The sequence below is a fragment of the Leucoraja erinacea genome, chromosome 15, assembly GCF_028641065.1.
Source record: "Leucoraja erinacea ecotype New England chromosome 15, Leri_hhj_1, whole genome shotgun sequence".
Classification (NCBI taxonomy): Eukaryota; Metazoa; Chordata; class Chondrichthyes; order Rajiformes; family Rajidae; genus Leucoraja; species Leucoraja erinaceus.
The window spans coordinates 12,952,672-12,967,132 of NC_073391.1; the positions used below are offsets into that span (position 1 = coordinate 12,952,672).

General features: G+C 41.0%; 1 long non-coding RNA gene across 3 annotated transcripts in view; it reads right to left on the reverse strand.

Annotated features, from left to right (window-relative positions):
* LOC129703951 (uncharacterized) overlaps positions 1 to 12,120 on the reverse strand; it is a 45,682-nt gene extending 33,562 nt beyond the window's left edge. For 2 of the 3 annotated variants that reach the window (XR_008724656.1, XR_008724655.1), the window contains exon 1: positions 10,836 to 12,120. This is a non-coding gene — a long non-coding RNA (uncharacterized LOC129703951). Of the gene's footprint in view, positions 1 to 4,684; positions 4,726 to 10,835 lie in introns of those variants that run through there. The other variant, XR_008724657.1, reaches the window with a different exon arrangement.
* Between the last annotated feature and the right edge of the window lie 2,341 nt (positions 12,121 to 14,461).

Consider the following 14,461-nt stretch of genomic DNA (forward strand, 5'->3'; position numbering starts at 1 on the left):
CTAATAAGCCTCTTCGATAGGGTATCAGCGTATGTGGAGAGTATCAACAACTGTTGATGTTTAGCTTAGTTTAGAGATACAGCATAAAAACAGGCCCTTCGGCCCACGGAGTCCGCACCAACCAGTGATCCCCGCACATTAACACTACCCAACACACTAGGGACAATTTTACACTTACTCCAAGCCAATTAACCTACAAGCCTTTACTTCTTTGGAGTGTGGGAGGAAACTGAAGATCTCGGAGAAAACCCATGCAGGTCACGGGGAGAACGCACAACTCCGTACAGACAAGCACCCGTAGTCAGGATGGAACCCGGGTCTCTGACGCTGTAAGACAGTAGCTCTACCACTACACCATCATGCATGCAGCCTTCGATGTTGTGGAGAGAACTGGTGCCAGGTTTCAAAATGGTAACCTGAAGGAAAGGAGCGTGCATTTATTTAAACAAATATATATTTTCCAATGTTATTGTAATGATCTTAAACCTCCTAACAATCTTAAACCTCCTAACAAAGAGGCTTGTTGTTTCTGACAGGGACGTATTATGATTATGGTAACAGAACTGCTACCAATTAAATATAGTTTGATCTCAGTTGTGTTGATGTTAAAAAAATAGTGAGCTGAATAGGCCAAATTGAGCTGACTGGCCATAGGGAAACTCAGTGTGATATTTCTTCTTCTTCTTGCATATGGCGTGTACAGCCTAAAGTTGTAGGTCAACTTGTTCTATTTGACCTAATTGTTTGTGCACGTCGGGTTGATTGCATTAGTCGAAACAGGGTAGACCACATGAAGGTTGCAATCTCCCACCCCTGTGAGCCACTCAACGGTCAGCTTATTCAAACTTGAACGCATGTTCAGCCAAATGTGCAGGTCCAAAGTAATCAAGGGATCACATGCCAGGGCATCTGACTCCTGCTTCACCACTGGCTTGTTATTGAGCCCAGCAACAGGCATCCAAATCACTGAAGTTTAAAGGCTGGAGGTACAGGTGCACAACGTTTTATCCGGTGTTCCGGAAACCGAAAAACTCCGAAAACCGGCCATTTTTTCCAGGATGTCGTCTGCGCACCAAAGCTCGCGTTTGGCGCCAAACTTGACCCGAAACGACCCACGGTCAACCCAGGTCTGTACTACTGTAGCGGCTGCCTCCTCTCCGGAGACCGGGAGACGCTTAAACATCTGTAAATCATTGCTTAAATGTTAGTCAGTTAGTTTGGAGGGCTTTTATGTGAAGGGGGGGGGTGAAGGGGTAAACTTTAATTCTTAATCCCCTACCTGGTCGGAGAGGCGGGGAGCGGTCAATGCCTTACCGGGTCGCCGTGCAGTAAGCTCCGCAGCGCTGTGGCCGGTGGGGCTGCGGGCGGCGCCGGTTGTAGCTCCGACCCCGGCAACTCTACCCCTGGCTGCGAGGCGCTCCAAATCCAGCGCGGCCTGCGGCCGGACGCCCCAGCTCCGCGAATGTCGGGAGTCGGCGGCGTCGCAGCGCTGGGATACCAGCGGGGAGCGGGCAATGCCTTACCGGGTCGCCGTGCGGCAAGCTCCGGAGCGCTGTGGCCGCCGACACACAACATCGCGGAGCGTCGCTGGATTTGGAGCCGCGCAGCCAGGGGTAGAGTTGCCGGGGTCGGAGCTCCAACTGGCGCCGCCTGGCGCGGCCGGACGGAGCCCCGTGCTCCGCGAGGTTGGGAGTCGCCGACCAGGTAGGGGACTAAGAATTAAAGTGGACAAACTTCACTTGGGACTCCACCACCACCACATAAAATTCCTCCAAACTAACTGACTAACATTTATGCAATGAGTCTCAATGATTCTCCGGGGAGGAGGCAGCTGCTCCAGACTTTTCAAGCCGCCCGCGCTACCTACCTAATCTACGCTAAAAATCTTCCATTCGGAAATCCGAAAATGTCCGAAATCCGACAAGTGTCTGGTCCCAAGGCTTTCGGTTAAAAGGTTGTGCACCTGTAGTATGTACTTAGTCGTAAGCCCCATACTGCCCAATTGGGCCACCATTGTTGTAAAAAAGATAAATGCTTGACACAAAATACTGGAGTAACTCAGCGGGACTGGCTGCATCTATGGATAGAAGGAATGGGTGATATTTCGGGTCGAGACCCATCTACAGTCTCGACCCGAAACGCCACCCATGCCTTCTATCCAGAGATGATGCCTGTTCCGTTGAGTTACTCCAGCATTTTGTGTCTATCTTCTGTATAAACCAGCATCTACAGTTTCTTCCTCCGCAGATAAATGTTTGAGTTATTGTACCTTTAATTTGGTGCATTTAATTATGTGATTAGATATTTAACAAATGTTAATTAATCCTCTGTAATTTATTTGTTATTATTTTTTTAAACATTTAGATATATTTCATCATTTTATTAAACATGAGACTCATTTAAAACCAGTTCTTATGTCTGGGGGTGGGATTTCAGGACTAGTCATCACTTGCAAACAGCAGCACCTTGCCGATGCAGAAAATCGTGTTGATCCGGCTACTATGTGCAAAAAAACTGACAGAGCATCACAGGCACCGAGTCTACCAGAGGAGGTGTCTGACAGAGGTGATGTCCAGAGGGATCAGACCTATTGATATAGTACATCCACTTCCAACAATCACCACGATTAATAAGGGTGATGATCTATCATTCTATTATTAATGTCACTCTATTAGACGTAAATCAACACAGAATCCTTAATGATTGTTGACTATGTTTTTCCCTCAAGGAATTATCGAGAGCAAAATTTGTTATTTTGCCTGCTTGCGTTTGATTTGTTCAAGTCACCTGGTAACCTGAGCTAGAATTATTGATTACCAAATCTAATGATAGGTCCCCAAAATATTCATATACAATTTACGTTAATTTAGACTAAAATTTAGTAAGAGATTTCCAGTAAAATTGATGGACAAATATATTTCATAGCAAAACTGTCTCAACTAATATATTTGTTTAATCAATTCATTTCTTCCAAAACTCTGCCAAACTCCCACAAATATTTGGAGACTAGCTATGTTTACTTTGGTTTTAGTATTAGAGATACTGTGTCGAAACAGGCCCTTGGGCTCACCAAATCGTGCCTACCAACAATCACCCCATACACTATCCTACACACTAGTACTATCGTACACACTAGTGGCAATTTTACAGAAGCCAATTAACCTCCAAACCTGCATGTCTTTGGTATGTGGGAGGAAACCAGAACACGTGGAAAAAACCCATGTGGTCACAGGGAGAACATACAAACTCCATACAGACTGCAATAGAATCCTGTAGTCAGGATAGAACCTGGGGTCTCTGGCACTGTAAGGCCGCAACTCTACTGCTGCACCACTATGGTACAGGGTTTTATTAGGCTGTTTAGTCGAATGTCAGTCTGAAAATAAAGATTTTAATCGTCTGGTAACAATATAATGAATTTTAATCAACGCAGCAAATGGACTATTAAACGTTAAGTGAGCAACTAATAGTTACAGCTTCCTAACAACTAAGAGTAATCACATGTTATAGAATCTGTGGTAACTGCTTGGCTATTTAAAAATAAAACTCTTAAACATTACCAACTGCAGTCTACCCACAGTACGGCAGTTCAGGTAACGGAAATTGCCCTTTCAGTATTCATATATATATATATATATATATATATATATCAAAAGAAAATCTGAGATATGAAATAAAGATTCACTTTGATGCAATTAATGTGAGAAAAAACCCCACAAAATGCGAAATAAACAAGCATTATCATTTTTTATCACGGGTTCGTCATGCATAATTTTAATAAAGACAATTTTCTAGGAAAGCAACCCTTCTATAACACAGAAATATGCTGCATATATATTTAATGCAAAGATTGGATTGAAATATTAGCTGTGATAATTGTTCTTAAAGACCAATTATCTTCATTGCATGTCTGATTTGGATTACTCTTTTCATGTGTGTGTGCGATTTGCAGATTTTTACATATGCTTGATATTGACTTATAAAGGAAAGAAATAGCAATGTAAGTTAATTCCACTCTGGGATAACACATCTGCTAGTACTTTTTGGCTGCAATTTGGGATTCTATTATCAACATGAATTATTTGTGATCTGACCTTCTTCTGAAAACTGCTGTGTAACTATTTGTTCCTAATATGAATGTTTGATCTTGTAGCCGGCTGATTTGATTATTCAAAAGCAACTATAATAAGACCCTGAAAATATAATTATGGAGGATTTGAAAGTGTTTCAAGTTCACTTTTACATACTGTGTAAACTAATCTGAAACCAACAGCCAAAACTGCCAAAGGCCATTTCCAATAAGGTCTTTCTCAAATCTTTCCCCGGCATCATTTGTTCATAACCTTATCCACGTTTTTTTTTCTGCCTCCCTGAAGGAATTGCACAACATCAAACCCAGCATCCAGCAGAGAAAAACAATGAGAGAGAGAGGTAGAGAGAGGAAGGTAGAGAAGGGAGAGAAGGGGGATAAGAGAGAAGGGATAGGAGAGAAGGGAGAGGAGGAGAGGGGATGAGGAGAGGGGGAGAGGGGAAGTGGAGAGGGGAGGAGAGAGGAGGAGAGGAGGAGAGGGGGAGAAATATGTTTAAAAATGTTGTCTGTACTCAGATAATAATGGAAGATAAAAATAGAAAGTTTGGTTTATTTTAATGAGCAAGCTTAAATAGGTTATTGTTGTTTACTCACCATGATCATATTTGTCCACATATTACCACTGGAGGATAAGCAGGTGCTAATATTTTAGTTTGATGTTCTAGATCCAACAATATATAAAATATAAGTTGGTTCACTGCAGGTGATTATTTAAAACTAACAGTGCATTAACATGCTCCATCTCTCTTGAATATTGGTATCCATGAGGAAAGGCTTAAAGAAAGATTCAGGGAACCAGACATATTTTTATGCAGATTACGGTTGACATTTAAAGTTTTATTTACAATGTCCTTTCTTAATTTCAAGATTATCAAAAAATTCTTTGGACTAACTTTTGTTATTACAATTTGGTGTTTACTCCAAAATTTGTTAGCTACAAACCATTCTATGTTTTGCTGTAATTTGGTTTCCACACTGTATATGAGGAAGCATCTCTTAAACTTATCTTAGACGAAGATTTCTATATTCTATATTATGTAAAAGCCATTTGAGATAATGCTTAAAATTTCACATTTTTTAGAATAATAAACCGTTTTATTTTATTTCTTCCTGATGTGAATTATATACATTTCATTGAATAACCTTAAATATTGTTTTCATACACCTGTTGAAACTGAAATAATGGCACCTGGAAAAAAATATTGTATCACAATACTGTATTCTTTTAAATGTTGTAAAAAAAAATGTTTTAAATCATACCTATCAAATAATAGTAAAATGATCATAATTGATTGAATGGCAAACTTTTCACTATAGAGAGAGAATAAATATCACTACTTTGTAAACTTTGGAATTGTACAATGTGAATATTACCATACGATTTCATAACGATTTGACAATAAATTATCTTCTTCTTCTTGTGTATGGCGTGCACAGCCTAAAGTTGTAGGACAACTTGTTCTATTTGATCTTATTTGATTGTGCACGCTGGGTTGATTGCATTTGTCTAAACCAGGCGGACTACGTGAAGGTTGCAATCTCCCACCCCGTAATAAATTATAAAATGGGGTAATACCTCCATTAATGTAGCTAACAATGGACTGCCATAAATACACAAAATGCCCCTGTCAAGTATTGCATGAGCAAATTAATAAAGAATAAAAAAAATGTGCAAGGAAATCTTGAACAGTTTACACAGCCTGTTGCAATGCCAACATACTCATTTTGCCTGTTTTTTAATAATAAAAAGGGCTGACATTTTATTTTAATGTCGAGCATTTTCCATTCAAGCATTACGAGATAAAACAATGTACTGTAATTCTTGAAAATCCCCCCAAAATTGCAGATGCTTGAAGTCTGAAATAAAAACATTTATCGTTTTAGTCAATTTGGTCAATTTAGTCAATTTGGTCATCCAAACTTGGATTGGTTTCTCCAATGTAGAGGAGAGACATTGTGGGATTGAATGTAACGAATTGCAACTTCACCCGGAGAACTATTAGACTCCCGCAGTTACATATGAAAGATTGCTAAAGAGTATGGTGGTTGATGGAGATAAAATAACAGTTTGGGGAATCGCGAACAGTGTGGTCTCTCAAAATGCTGAAAGGGGAGAGGAAAACAAGATGGTGGACTGGTCCAAACAGTATAAATCTTAACTGGATAACTCTCGTCTCACCACCCTCTTCCTCCCATTTATTTTACTATTGGTATCATGTACTTTGTCAGCATCACTTCAGGTGCTCTGCAAGTAAGATAAATAGCTTCAGATGATATGAAGGGGACAATGTTTGCAAATATATTACCAACAGCTGTCCTGAAAAACAACATCTTAAAGCTAATTTAGAAATAAGGAGCTGGTTTACAAAGAAGGGTGCAAAGTGCTGGAGTAACTCAGCGGGCCAGGCAGCAACCCTGGAGAACATGGACAGGAGACGTTTCGGGATGGAACCCCTCTTCAGGCTTGAATAAGGGCCTTCATCCAAAACGTCACCTTTCCATGTTCTCCAGGATTGCTGCCTGACCCATTGTTTTACTCCAGTACTTTGTGTACAACAGAGCTTATACATGTCATGTGTGAATAAATTGTTTGGTGCTATTCTCTTTTACATTGCCTCAACCCATAATGTCAATCCAAATTGTGAGTATTGCATGATTGTATTATTGTGCCAGATGATAGGAGAAAGCTGACCCTTGGAATTAGTCAGATTGTGTAAAGTTTAAGCAATTCTAAACTATGAAGAAGATTTTGAGCAGAGAGATGGGGCATTGTTGTGAGCAGTCATCTTTCAAGCAAACTGCTACAGTCAAAATTGGATTGACCTAAAACTGGTATAACTAGGTATATGATTGAAACACAAGGCTGAATATTTGTATTGACTATTGTATCATGACTGTGAAGGATAGTTTTTAAATAAAATGGCACACTTAGTTCATTTCCCATTTATCTGATTAAAAGTGTGCCAATCTTAACAGCTGTAATGACTTCATTGAGCATATTTATTTAAAGCGTCTCGCCAGAAAATAGCTGAGAGCCAACTTCGCATTTTGTTTGCGATGTTGGCAATGTATTAAATGTTTATCACCAACTTTAAATAAATATGCATGAAATTATTAAAAATATGCATACCGTTACAGTGCAAATCTTGAATGTTTGTCTTTTCTTCTGTTTTCTTATTGATATTCAGAGTAGACTTGTTTATTAATAGTGAGAGCATTAATGCTAAGATGCTAGAGTGGTTTACCTAATTGATACACTTCTGCAGTGATAATTATGATCAAAATACAAGAACACGTACACAGCCTTCTCACAATAAATTGACCAAACTCTGAAAGAAGAGATCATTGTATATATTATTTTTAAAAATAATAGCACAATGATCTAACTGGCCAAATCAAACTGCAACATATTTGTAGGGAAATGTGATTATTTTAATTCAAGAAAGTGACACATGTAAAATTGCTTCAACTAGGGATGTTTATATTGAGAATGATTTAAAAATAAACAACAGGCATATTAGTAAAATATTCCTAACTATGGCCAACTAGTCATGTTTGAACGGCCATTCTCATAGTGCTAGTTTGAGGTGATCATACAATTTGTCAGCCTGAACCATTTAGTTGCATGGAGCACTTACACTCATTAGAAGTACAACATTCCCTGTCACCTCTGGAGTATTCTTATTGTTGCAGACCCACCATTGCAGACAGGATAGCTTTGTTAAACATGCATTTTGTATAAGCAAATACATATTGCACTACTCCCCCAGGTTAAATTTATAGATTTAAATCAAAAATTAATTTTGTCTAATTAAGAACACAGGAAAAAAAATAACCTGCTTTACCACATCAAGCAAAACTACAAGCTATTTGAAGCTATCAGAGTCGTTTTTATTTAATACTCTGCTTCTCAGGGCTTTTTGATTTTCATCACATCGTGTTTAACTGTTAGAAGAAACAGCAATATAAAAATTCATTCTCTTGTTAGCATTTCACACGTTGTGTGGGAGGCATTTTTGTATTCCATACATTCTCTTAAATGCAGCAAGCACAAAGGCCACAGTGCTCTTATATCCAATTCAACATTTAGGTGGCTAATGGGTCAAGATTTAGATCTTTCATTGTACCCGCACCAGCTACCAGAATATAATATGTGGCTGTCTCCTGCCTGTGTGTGGAAGTCAGGTTAGATATGGGCCTGTCCCATTTACGCAACTTATTCGGCGACTGCCGGCACATGTCATAGGTCGTTGCAGATCGCCGAAAATGTTCAACATGTTGAAAATTCAGCGGCGACCAGAAAGACGCTACGACTCTTTGGGCGACTGAGGAGACGACTCACGACCAAACAGGCGACATCTTGGCAAAATATCGCGGGGGGAAGCCTCTAAGTTTGTGAGTAGTCGCCCAAAGAGTCGTACCTTGTTTTGGTCGCCTCTGGATTTTGAATATATGTGGATGCAGAGATCTAACTTTAAAACAAGATGGTCTGTACAGTATATATTAAAATATATAAAATAACAGAATCTAGATTCTAGGGAGACATTCAACCTTTTTTTTTACTATTTGCATCCAAAATATACAGTAGCAAGCAATCTGGCAAAAACTCACAAAGCTATCAGTTAACAACCCAACTGCAAGCCACAAATGGCTCATGTTCACACTGACAATCCCATGTCTTTTATGGGTCAAAATATGAGTGGATGTCATTTGATCCCTCCTTTAAATATCAATGTGGGAATGACCCTACCAAACCATCCATGCAAGTTGCCACTTCAACTGAAAATAATGCTCTTGGGATGCGGAATTGTTTGGTATCAAGCTCTATTTAAATAGATTTGTTCCCGGTGTACAGGATGAAATTTAACCTTGGCTATTATGTTGCTGTTAAAATCTATTTATCAGTCCAAGAATATTTATAATTACATTCAATTGTTTGCCTCGGCTACAGAAACAGAAAAAAAGACTGGAAAGCCTTTTACCTGGCAACAAAATATTTAGAATTACAAATGGCACAATGTCAACAGGTCTTTTGTGTGTGACGTTGATGTTCCACAAATCTGTTCTGAGTGCACCATGAATATAACACAGAGATCACTGGACATGTACAGTGACATCAAATGACTTCTAATGCACACTTTGACACCAGTTGCAAAATAATAAGTTCCTTCATGCCTCAGAAACCAATGGATTTTGCATAAGTCTTCTTCTTAGGCCCCTTTCGGTCATGGCTGACCATGGGTGTCTCCAGGGTGTTATTCCCTATGTGGGGGATGCCTGTGCGTGACTTTGTTTAACATGGGGAGACCGGTGCACAGACAGCAACCCCACAGTCCTTGACAGATCTGGGTCAGGATCCAGTGGTAGGGAGTCTAAGACAACTGGGGTCCCTTTTCTGCTGCAGCCTTCATCCGCCTTCCCAGCCGTTGTGACGCTCCACTAAGGTCAGCCATCATCCTCTGCCTGTTCCACCGTTGAGGTCTTGGTTGGGTTGCTCTTTGTCAGAGACCTCCCCATCGACCTTACCGCCATGGGTGGCCCTACCAGGAGCATAGCTCCAGACGGCATCGCTCTCGGGATCTCAGGTCCACACAAGCTTCTCCACCACGACAAGATGACAATCCACGGAGATTGCTTAAAGACAAACAGATAATGTATATATAGACACCCATTTGTTTATGCCAGCTGGGCTGTTTGACTGAATATGATATCACCCTCACATTTTTGAATCATATTCCACTGGCATACAAGGTGCCCCAGTCACCAAGTGACTCATGTCACCATGTAACAGAATCAAGGGACATGGGGAGAAAACAGGAACGGGGAACTGATTTTGGATGATCAGCCATGATCATATTGAATGCTGGTGCTGGCTCGAAGGGCCAAATGGCCTACTGCTGCACTTATTTTCTATGTTTCGATCATCGCCTCTCTTGGCCAGGAGGAAGAAGAATCCTAATGAGGCTTTCCCACATTCAGCTGGAAAGAGTTCTAATATTTCTTGGATGTCACAGGGGAATTCTACTGCTATAGATTCCTCCCACCCAGCTTCCTGTGTAAGGGTCTTGCTGACAACCCTTTCCACCCTTCCCTGCCTTAATTTGCCTCCTCATTGACATGTGGCCGATGGCTGGTGCTAATCTCTAACTACAATGTCAACCAGCTGCTTCTTTCCACACGTTTGAGATAGGCCGCTGGTGGTTTGGATCAAAATGAGGTGTGGCCACTATGGGCATTGCCATTTGCTGCCTTTACATGGGAACAGTCCTTCCGCTTAGCCGCCTTCCCATCCTCAGCAGTCAGAATTGCAATTACATTTGTATATTGTGTCTAGAAATTACATCAAACAGAATGAAATCTCTTCCATCTTACACTGTTTTGTTCCTCAAATTTCTAAGATTAATTCTAATTAATCAGGGTGCTTTGTTAAATATATGGCATGTAACATGCATTAGGATTACTATCGAAGAACAGAAATCCTGATCTCATGCAGCTTAGTTAAAAAACCTGTGACTCAGAGCAGTGATGTGCCTGTGTCCTGTACATCTACACACTCGGCACGTGTGACCATCTGACAGTGGAATCTGCTTCGAGAGTGAAGCGAAATGGCTGAAATTCCACTCATTTATAATTTTAATCTCGACCAACACCTTCACTTCTGCTCTCATAAAAGGCAATTAAAATGAAGGCAGCAGATGTCGGTTTGTTTTCTGTGACTGGAGTTCGCTGTGGTATCTTCTCCTACCTTAAGCGTGCCTTGTGTGAAGGTTCTGCACATATCCCAGTCCCAGCTGCATGTAGACTGTGCTCCACTACAGCTGCAACTAAAGCAGCAAGGTGAGGGGAGGAAACTCTTCTGGGAGGGGGAAGCAAATTAAAGCTCACCGCAGGAAAGTTGTGCCGCTGGCAATCTCCTTATGCAACAGCTGCAGATACAACAACTATCATCTGACATTTTGACATATACGTTGTGCAAGGCAGCGTGAGCCAATGCCTTCGCTATCACAAAGGGTTTGAAGTCCCAGCCTTAAGCAAAACAGGTGTATGACATCCTGTTGCTAGTCTTCAGGGGGTATGGGCACTAGGAGAGACATCTGAGGGGAGAACTGATGAAAATAACAAAGGAGGTTAGGGCTCAGGTTGACAAAATCATTGATAATATTTTATATGTAGTAGATCTGCTTGTTGACTGCAAATTGCTCTAAAATTACTCACAGAATGTAGGCCACAGCCGTATAAAAACAGCTCATCATTCATCAGATTTAGAAATTAAAATTCCTTCATAGGACATCATTCCTGAACAGTTACTAAATGTCTTACTTATGTAAACACAGTTTTTTTTGCTGCGCTATCTCTTTTTTGCTGTATAATAGCTACCCAGAGGCTTAATTTTCACCCCTCCGTTTTGTGTGCTATTTTAGCTTATCTCTGTCAGAACCGGCTTTCTAAGGGTAGACTCTAGGTTACATTGTCCTGCCTACTAAACAACACAGGGTTCCTGTGACCTATAGGAAGGTGTATGGGGAAAATATAACATCTTTTAAAATAAACTTTCAGCAGTGAAATGTTCTATTCACCTGTGATATATCCTTTAGAATAAAAAGGTTTAATGTTCCCCACAAAAAACATTTTCCCACTGGTTATCCTTGGCGGAATTGTCACTCAAGAAAACATAAACTGTCCTTTTCATTTGAAGGCACTAACCTGACCATTCCTTCCTTCTCCAAATGCCATTGTTAGCTAATTATTGGAAGACATGAGGAAGCTGTTCAGGTAACGATGCATTCCGTGAATCACTTTCCCTAGGCAAAGCAGCTAACCTCATCAATGCAGGATCAGAGGAGACCAGAGAGATATCTCGCCAACACAGGGAACAATACCATGGGATTTATGGACTTGGCCCATGTTCTTTTTTCAAATGTCGGCATCACTGGCAAAGGCAAAATGGATTAATCCCCAAAACACAAATTGCTGGATGTGTAGGAAGGAACTGCAGATGCTGGTTTAAACCGAAGATAAACACAAAATGCTGGAGTAATTCAGCGGGACGGGCAGCATCTCTGGATAGAAGGAACATTGAGAAAAACATTTTTCACACAGAGAGTAGTGAATCTCTGGAACTCTCTGCCACAGAAGGTAGTTGAGGCCAGTTCATTGGCTATATTTAAGAGGGAGTTAGATGTTGCCCTTGTGGCTAACGGGATCAGGGGGTATGGAGAGAAGGCAGGTATGGGATACTGAGTTGGATGATCAGCCATGATCATATTGAATGGCGGTGCAGGCTCGAAGGGCTAAATGGCCTACTCCTACACCTATTTTCTATGTTTCTATGAACGGGTGACTTTTCCGATCGAGACCCTTCTTCAGACTCAAGTGCTGGAGGAACACAGCGGGTCAGGCAACATTTGTTAAATGAATGGACAGACTGTGTGTCGGATTGGGACCCTTTAAAAAAAGATGTTTGTTTTGCGCAGTCTAACAAGAGGATTGTGCTGACTCACTGTCTTAAAGCGCTGCAGCTCTTCTGGTGCTGTTGGGCAGATGTTCCACGGTTTAGATCCACAACAATAAAGGAGTGACCATATATTTTCAAGTCAAGGTGCAGAGACTTGGAAAGGAACTTGCAAATGCTGATGCTCCATGTATGCGAAGCATTATCCTTCTTGGTGGTGGAGGTCGTGGATTTGTGACATACCATCAGAGTGGCCCAGGTGAGAAATGGCAGGGTATTTTTGAAGACAAAACACTCTTTGGCCATTTGTGCTGGAATTGTTGGAGCACTACTCAGCCATGGGCATGTCAGGAGTATTCGATCATTCGTCTGACGAGTGCCTGTGGATGGTAGAGAAGCTATGGGGTGACAGATGAGCAATTACTCACTGCAGAATGCCCACCTCTCAGCTGCTTTTGTAGCCACAATATTCATGAGAGTGATCTAACAGGTTTTGTTCAGTGCTGACCCCCAGGTTATTGATAGTGGGGACTCCGTGCTGATAAACCCATTAAATGTGACGGGTAGGGAACTAGACTTTCCATTGTTACAAATGGTCATTTGCTATTGCCATTGATGGTGTGAATATTATTAAGCCAACTGTTCTTTGTAATCAATTTCACTTCAGTCTTTAGATGTTAGACTTTGGAGATACAGTGCGGAAACAGGCCCTTCAGCCCACCGGGTCTGTGCCAACTAGCGATCATCCTGACACTGTCCTACTGTCCTACACAGTAGGGATAATTCACAATATTACCAAAGCCAATTAACCTATAAACCTGTATGTATTTGTAGGGCTGGAGGAAACCAGAGCACTTGGAGAAAACCCATGCGGGCGCAGGGTGAACGTGCAAACTCCATATCCATGAGCCTATCTAAAAGCTTCTTAAATGTCACAATTATATCTGCCTCTGCCAACATCACTGGTAATGCATTCCAGGCACCCAACACTCTCTGTGTAAAAAGATTGCCGCACACATCTTCAAACTTTGCCTCTCTCACCTTAAAGCTATGCGCTCCACCCTGTTTTCACCCTGAGAAAAAAGCTCTGACTGTCTACCTTATCTATGCCTCATAAGTTTATATATTTCTACTTAGTCTCCGATTAACCTCTGATGTTCCAGAAAAAACAATCCAAGTTTGTTCAACCTCTCCTTCTAATCCAGGCAGCATTTTGGTAATTTAGAAACAAGGAACTGCAGATGCTGGTTTACAAAAGTGCTGGAGTAACTCAGCACTCAAGCAGCATCTCTGAAGTACATGGATAGATGATGTTTTGGGTTAGAATCCCTCTTTGGACTCAGCAGTCTGGTAAACATCTTCTGCACCCTTTCTGAATCCTCCACATCCTTCCTGCACTGGGGTGAATAAAACTACACGCAATCTTCAAAATTCAGCAAACCAAAGTAAGTCAGTCAGTCAGTCAATTTTATTTGTATAGCACATTTAAAAACAACTCACATTGACCAAAGTGCTCCACATCAGTGCAGATACTAATGTGCTACATACAATGGTACACAGAGCTAACAATACATACATAAACTGTTTACAGCGCTCCCTCAGAGGGACTCAAAAACGCTAGGGAGTAGAAATAGGTTTTGAATCTCAATTTAAAGGAGTCGATGGAGGGGGCAGTTCTGATGAGGAGAGGGATGCTGTTCCCCAATCGCAATTGCAACCGCAAAAGCGCAGTCACTATAAAGTCCTATAAAGCTGCAACACGACTTCCTGGCTCTTATACTCAAAGCCCCGACCAATGAAGGCAAGCACACCATATGCCTTCTTTACCAATCTATCTCTTTGTGTTGCCAGTTTTTGAATGAATAGAAAGATTTACTGCTTGCCAGGTTGTTCCAGGATTTCGAACCAGCAATAATAAA